This window comes from Vespa crabro, chromosome 16 (assembly GCF_910589235.1).
Source record: "Vespa crabro chromosome 16, iyVesCrab1.2, whole genome shotgun sequence".
NCBI classification, from domain to species: domain Eukaryota; kingdom Metazoa; phylum Arthropoda; class Insecta; order Hymenoptera; family Vespidae; genus Vespa; species Vespa crabro.
Genome location: NC_060970.1, coordinates 3,001,279 through 3,008,778, shown reverse-complemented (window position 1 = coordinate 3,008,778; position 7,500 = coordinate 3,001,279). Strand labels below are relative to the sequence as shown.

At 29.7% G+C, this 7,500-nt stretch overlaps 1 protein-coding gene across 4 annotated transcripts in view; it reads left to right on the top strand.

Annotated features, from left to right (window-relative positions):
• Positions 1-7,500, top strand: part of LOC124429773 (lachesin-like) — a 126,001-nt gene that overhangs the window by 34,925 nt on the left and 83,576 nt on the right. Inside the window, exon 1 of one of the 4 annotated variants that reach the window (XM_046975427.1) lies at positions 904-1,275. The exons of the other annotated variants lie outside the window; for them this stretch is intronic. The gene's annotated coding sequence lies outside the window, so the exon portion shown is untranslated. Of the gene's footprint in view, positions 1-903; positions 1,276-7,500 lie in introns of those variants that run through there. 4 annotated transcript variants of the gene reach the window in all.

The window sequence follows — 7,500 nt, the reverse complement described above, 5'->3', positions numbered from 1 at the left end:
ATTAGAAAGGAAGATTTTAGTTGAAAGAAAAACAAAAAAAAAAAAAGAGAGAGAGAGGGGGGGAAAAAAAATGAGAAAATAAAGCGAATGAAAAGAAAATCACGAAAGACTAACACACATGTGGGTAAACAAAACACAAGGCAAGGGAAGGTAAAAGGCAAACAAGGCGAAACCAAACGAATAGAAAAATAAGTTAATAAAAAAGAAAAAAGAAAGAAAGAAAAAGAAAAAAAGAAAAAGAAAGAAAAATTGTTAAGAACGAAGTAAAGAAGAAGAAGGGAAGAAAGTAAAGAAGGATATGGAAGAAAGGAAGGAAGGAAGGAAAAGAAAAGGATTCGATGTAGGAGTGGGGAGGGGGGAAGAGTAAAGATAGACAAAGAGAAAGAGAAAGAGAGAGAGGGAGAGAGAGAGAGAGAGAGAGAGAGAGTTCGGTGTCCTGGACTGGACCTGCGCGAAACCAACGTAGTTTGGAGCGTCGCGACGCTCCGGCAAGGAATACCGTCAGTAAGCGCGTCTCGACGCCCGGGGATGCGTCGTACGTGACGCGCGATATCAATCATTGATATTATCTACGACCGTGTGCCAGTCGAGTTTATCATAAACCGCGCGAGATATATTTGAAAGATTTCAAGTGTATTTTATGGGACAACGATGTAATAATAATTAGAAGAAAAAAAAAAAAAAATAAATAAATAAATAAAAAGTAAAAGAATCAGGGATAGGAAAAAGACGAGAACGAGAGAAAATAAAAAAAAAAAATACATGTATATGTATGAAATTGTGACGTTTCCAAAAAAAACTCTTTGACGGTTCCAAAAAAAAAAAAAAAAAAATACTAAGAATAAATGAAATAGAGTAAAATAAAGATAATAAACAAAAAAAGAAAAAAGAACAAAATATAGTTCCAACGATCGATAAGAAAATTCGATTTGTGGGGAGTGTGTTAAATAAAAATAAAAATAAAAAGAACAAAATAATAAATAAATAAATAAATAAATTGATTGATTGACTGACTGACTGATCGATTGGTTCGATTGATTGGTTACTTAATAATAATAATAATAATAATAATAATAATAATAATAATAATAATAATAATAATAATAAAATAATAAAAAAAAAGAGAGAGAGAGAGAAAGAAGAAGAAGAAGAAGAAGAAGGAAAGCAAAGGAAGAAAAAGGGGATAATACACACGCACACATACAAGACGCAAGACACATGAACGAAGCTACGCGATACAACCCTTAGACTATAATGAAACATTCCTTTCACGAGGTAAAGTTCGCCATAACGAATTTCTAATATTTAAAAAAAAAGAAAAAAAAAAAAAAAGGATAAACAAATGAAAAAATGAAAATGAAATAAAACCAAAACAAAACAAAACAAAAAAAAAAAAAATAGAAAATTGAAACACGCGAAGTAAATCGATATAATTAATAATGCATGATAACAAAAATGAATTTCGTATTAAATACTCGTTATATTATTTAAATTATATCTCGTCGTCGCAGAATCAGTTCCATGATATTAGAGATGTAACTTCGAATGGACTATATCGTTTTACACTAGAGGCACCTCTAAACTTTATCTAATTACGAAATCTGTTGTGAGAATCCGTTAAGCAATCCTGGTCTCTCCGTTACGGTGTGTTTGAGAGAGAGAGAGAGAGAGAGAGAGAGAGAGAGAGAGAGAGAGAGTGAGTGAGTTAGAGAGAGAGAGAGTGAGTTAGTGAGAGAGAGAGAGAGAGAGAGAGTTAGAGTTAGAGAGAGTAAGATGAGGATGAAGTAGGAGGTGGATGATGATGGGGTCAGGGGTAGGGGAGGTTAAGGGAGAATAAAGGGTGAGAAGGTGTGGAAATGCACATATACTTCGCATGGTGTTTCGCCAGTATGTTACCATGAGAAAGAGAGACGTGAAATAGGAGAGATAGCTCTTGGAGCAAAGTTTCTGGGAAACATCGCAGATGTCTAAGAAGTTTCGTGGCACTATGTTTGGGAGCACGATTAAGTGAAATCAAAGCGACTGCCCGAACAAGAGTTTTGCCAGTTTCGCCATTTGTGACGAATGTTTTTAATCATATATAGATTACCGATAAGTGATTATATTGTTATAAGTAAACAAAGGGGAAAGAGAGAGAGAGAGAGAGAGAGAGAGAGAGAGTGAGAGATTTTTAGTAATTATTTTTTTTCCTTTCTTCTTTTTTTTCCTAAGATTTTAATCATTTTTTCTAATCATTGTTAATACCGATTAAGTAAAAGAGTGTGTGTGTGTGTGAGAGAGAGAGAGAGAGAGAGAGAGAGAGAGAGAGAGAGAGAAAAATTTCATAATTAATTATTATAATATTATTTTTCCTTAAGATTATAATCATTTTTTTCTAATCATTGTTAATTCTAATTAAGTAAAAAAGTGAACGAGAGACAGAGACAGAGAGAGAGAGAGAGAGAGAGAGAGGGGGGGGAGGGGGTGGAGAACATAAAAAAAAAAATTGAGAATTAATTCTTACAATATTTGATTTGATACTAATCATATTTTCCTGATCGACCTAATCATTAATAATTTGAATGAGATAAATAAAAAAAGTTATAAAGAAGATCGATATATTATTATAATATATATCTCGATCCTTAATCATAATTAATTCTAAAAGAAAAGAGAGAGAGAGAGAGAGAGAGAGAGAGAGAAAATCGATCATTTATTATGATAATATTCGCCTTTATCCTAATCAGTTCTCTAATCATTAGCAATTCTGAAAAGATGAAAGAAAGAAAGAAAGGAAAAAAAAAATTAATCATTTATTATCATAATCATATATAATATTCTTCTTTATTCCTAATCATCTTTCTAATTTATTAACAATTCTGAAGAAAAAGAGATAGAGAGAGAGAGAGAGAGAGAGAGAGAGAGAATCAATTATTAATTATTATATCATTCATTTAGTTTCTAATCATTCTAATCGTCATTAATTCTTGAAAAAAAAATTCTAAAAAAAATATAATATATATATATATATATATATATATATATATATATATATATATATATATTATATGTCAATATTCTAATTATATTTCTAATCATTATTAATACTGAAAAGAACGAGAGAGAGAGAGAGAGAGAGAGAGAGAGAATTTATTATTAATTATTACATCATTCATTTAATTTCTAATTATTCTAATTCGTCATTAATAAGAAAAGAGACATAGAAAGAGAATCGATAATTAATTATTATATCATTCCTATATATATTTATCATTATAATTGTAATTAATTCTGAAAAGATAAAAGGGTAAGAGAGAGAGAGAGAGAGAGAGAGAGAGAGAGAGAGAGAGAGAGAGAGAGAGAGAGAGAGAGAGAGAGAGAGAGAGAATCGATAACGAGCTATAATCTTAATTCTAATAATTTATTTAATCATTAATAATTTTCAAAAGAGAAGAAATTATAAGAGAAAGACAGAGAGAGAGAAGAAGAAAGAGATGGAGAAAGAGAGATGAAATCAATTTTACGATGTATCATTATATCACGTTTCTTCATTCTAATCAATCTTCTAATTATTATCGATAAAATAATATCAAAGGAATAATATATGGTAAAAATAAGACATAAGAAATTATTTAAAGGATCACGATCAAAACGTTTTGTATGATAAAACGACGAAGCAAAATAAAGTTACGCTCAAAGTTTTCCTTATCTTCGTCCGAGTTTTCTATCTCTTTCTCCTCTCTCTCCTCTCTCTCTATCTCTGTATATATATATATATATATATATATATATCTATCTCTCTATCTTTCTATATCTCTTCGTTCTCTCTCTCTCTCTCTCTCTCTCTTTCTTTCTTTCTTTCTCTCTTTCTCTCTCTCGCGAAGAAAATCGTTTCTTAAAGTGAGATTCGTTCATATCGCTTTCTAGCATATCCGCCATTCTTTCCTGTAGAAATATTTGTAAAGCAAACTTTTTATTCTGCTGATCAGGTAATACACAAATACATATGTACATACATATATACATACCTATATACATACCTATATACATACCTATATATACACATATATACATATATAATACATATGTACATACATACGTATATGCACACGTATCATATATAAGCATTTATATAGTGTATATATATATATATATATATATATATATATATATGTACATATACATACGTATATGTATGAACACCTATCTCTCTCCTCTCTCTCTCTCTCTCTCTCTCGTGTTCCGCTATTTTTCGTTCTTTTTTTTTTTTCGTTCCTTTTTTTTTTCGAACGAAAAAATTGGAATCGAGATTTCACTTGTTAAAACAGAATCGTCGAATCTCAGCAGCATTGACCTTTTCGATTCGACCACAAAAGATTTCCAATATCCTAGGAACCAATCAGTCGTCACCGATTGTCTTTAAGAGGCAATATCTCGTAAAACTTTCATCCGTTCGTACTATTACTCAAAGAAACTCCTGTAGATTTTGAAACGTAGAAGTGGCGAGAGAACGAATTATTATACAGTGAAGAAGGTGGTAGAGGAGATGGTAAGACTGGTGGAGGGAATTGGGGAGAGGAGGAGCGTAGGGTGGGGGAGAACGGCCACGTAAAGAAGGGGAATTAATTTTGTCCAATTTTTTCCTAATCCGTTCTAATGCGGCTTCGATCGATGTATCCTTTTCACGTATTATTTCTCCTCGATTATTATTACGAATCGTTTATTTAACGATTAATCTTTCTAACTCTTACTCGATCAATCACTCGCGTAACTTATACGTATGGATCTGTGATATATAATAATGAATTACTTTTAGATAAATTTATTAATCGATCAAATTCCTACACGATTAATTTCTTTTTCTTTTTTCTTTTTTTCTTTTTTTTTTTTCCCCCCTTCTCAACTTCACTGTTTTAATCTTATCAAAGATTATTCATACGAATATATGCATACGTTTCGTACAATGATATTTTAATGATTATTGAAAAATATCTCTCATAGGATGAATTATGTTTGATATTAGTTTATTAAAATAATTTTCCAATCGGTTTATCAATTTCTAATCAAATCATCGATTTAATTTATTTCATTATTATTTTTAATTATATCGGGGGTGGATTGGGGGTGGTGGTGGGGTGGTTGATAAATCGTTTTTGTTTAACGATTAAACAAAAAGGAACGAATATCTGGTTCGTGTAAATTTTAAAATGTCATCAGTGTAAAAGGAAATCATTGAATCGGTCGGAATGGCATTCGCGTTCGTTTCGTTACTTAATTACTCTCCACGATTATCCGCGTAATTTTGTCGCAGTGCACTTTGTTAATCGAATGAATCGCTCGGTCCAGTCCGGTCCGATCCAATCCCAATCCTATCCTATTCTATCCGATCCGGTCCGGTCTTGGTACGGTCCGATTCGATCCGGTCCGATTCATTCACTCATATTTCGAATAAATACTGAATCAACGTTACGTAGTATGAGAAACCTTTTGTTTATACGAATAATTTCGACGTAATATAATTGGTTCGTTATTCGGAAAACGTAATTTCAATCTAATTTGTTGTTTCATTACGTTCGTTAAATGAATATATAAGCTATCTATTTGATTTTATATTTGTATTAATTTCTCTTTCCCTCCACCCCCTCTCTCTCTCTCATCTTTTTTTTTTTTTTTTTTTTTTTTGATTTTTCTTTTTTACTGTTTGTTCTTTTCTCTTTTCACTTCTATTACAAAATGTGATTATAATTGTGCAATAGTTAGATTAAACTATTATCGTTTATCTTATTTGATTATTAGAATGATATTATAATGCGACAATTCTATTGCAAATTAGTATAATAATTCTTTTTATTTCTATTTAACACGTACACGCATACTTTATTAATTTTTATATCTTTTTGATTGTTTCTTTTTTTTTTTTTTTTTTTTTTGAATATTTACATAATTTCTTTTTTCTTAAATTACAGGTACATATATATATATTTAACACGCACATGCATACACACACACACACGCACACACACACATATATATATATATATATATATATATATATATAAGGATTTAATGAAATAAAGATTATAATATGATTAATATATAATTGAAAAATAAAATTCAATTAAAATAAAGATGCACAAATGATTATGACCTTTTTTTTTCTCGGTCATTGATAAATGATAATCTTTTGAATTTTTTGCCTTTTCTTTTCTTTCCTATTCTTTTCTTTTTTGAAATAATATATTATATAATGTCGTTTGAAACAAATTTCTCGAATAGAATCGAATCGTTAGAAGAAATTGTTCAGGAAGTAAAATGTCAAAGGTTCTCTCTCTCTCTCTCTTTCTCTCTTTCTCTCTGTTCCTTGTCGTTTGAAATCGTAAAGGAATCTTAATCAAGATCCGTTGAACCTTTTGCACCGTGAAAATCCATCGATCATCAAATGAGCCGCCAACGACAAATTGCAATTTAATTACTTTCTGATTGCTTGTAATTAGTGATTCAAGAGAGTTCATATAGTTCGTGTTTATCATAATTTACATGATATTATTATTATTATAATTATTATTATTGTTATTATTATTATTATTATTATTAATTTGATATACCTATCGAATAATGGTCAATAAACTATAGAACGAAATATTGATTTGTTTACGAAGTATATTAATAGGGAACTGTTAGAACTATCGATTAATTCATATTTTTAATAATTTATAATTTTTCATTTAAATAAAATATATTATTATAAGAGTCGTTAAGAGAGATAACTACCTTACCAACCGCTTATCTTCTATCTTCAAAATCCTTGAATAGGATCTCTTAATTGCCGCTTTCAAGCTCTTCCTAATTAATTTTATCTCTTAATTCTATATATATATATATATATATATATATATATATATAGAAAACTTTTATGTATATATATATATATATATATATATATATATATATATATATAATTTAAATTTGTTTAATAATAATTTTACTTGTAATTAAATTTACTCAATAATAATAATTAAATTAATAATCAATATTATAGTAAATTATTACTCGTGCATTTTCTTCTCTCTCTCTCTCTCTCTCTCTCTTTCTCTCTCTTTTTTTTTCTTTTTATTTTTCTTACTCCCTTTCCTTATTTCCTTTACTTTTCTATCGATCAAAACTTCGTTTGAAAATGTATCGAAAGTTTAGATATTGGAAATCGTAAATCACGATTCATCGGTCGTGGACGATTACGATCGAGAATCACGTCGATCGAGAGTTAGAAGATGGTTAGACGTGTACGCATTTGAAAATGGTACTTTGCAATTCCATTCATGCAGGAGAGATAACGAGAGAACGCTTATGTAATATGTAATATGTATATGTAAGCTTATATATATGTAACTCGATGTGGTAATAGACTTGGAAATAACGGGAATTCTTAATCGGAAATACATAAAATTTAAAGGCAAATAGGATACCATTTTGGATTCTCTTAGTTTTATGATTTTGGTCAGTGCGACATGTTGAATCCTTCCT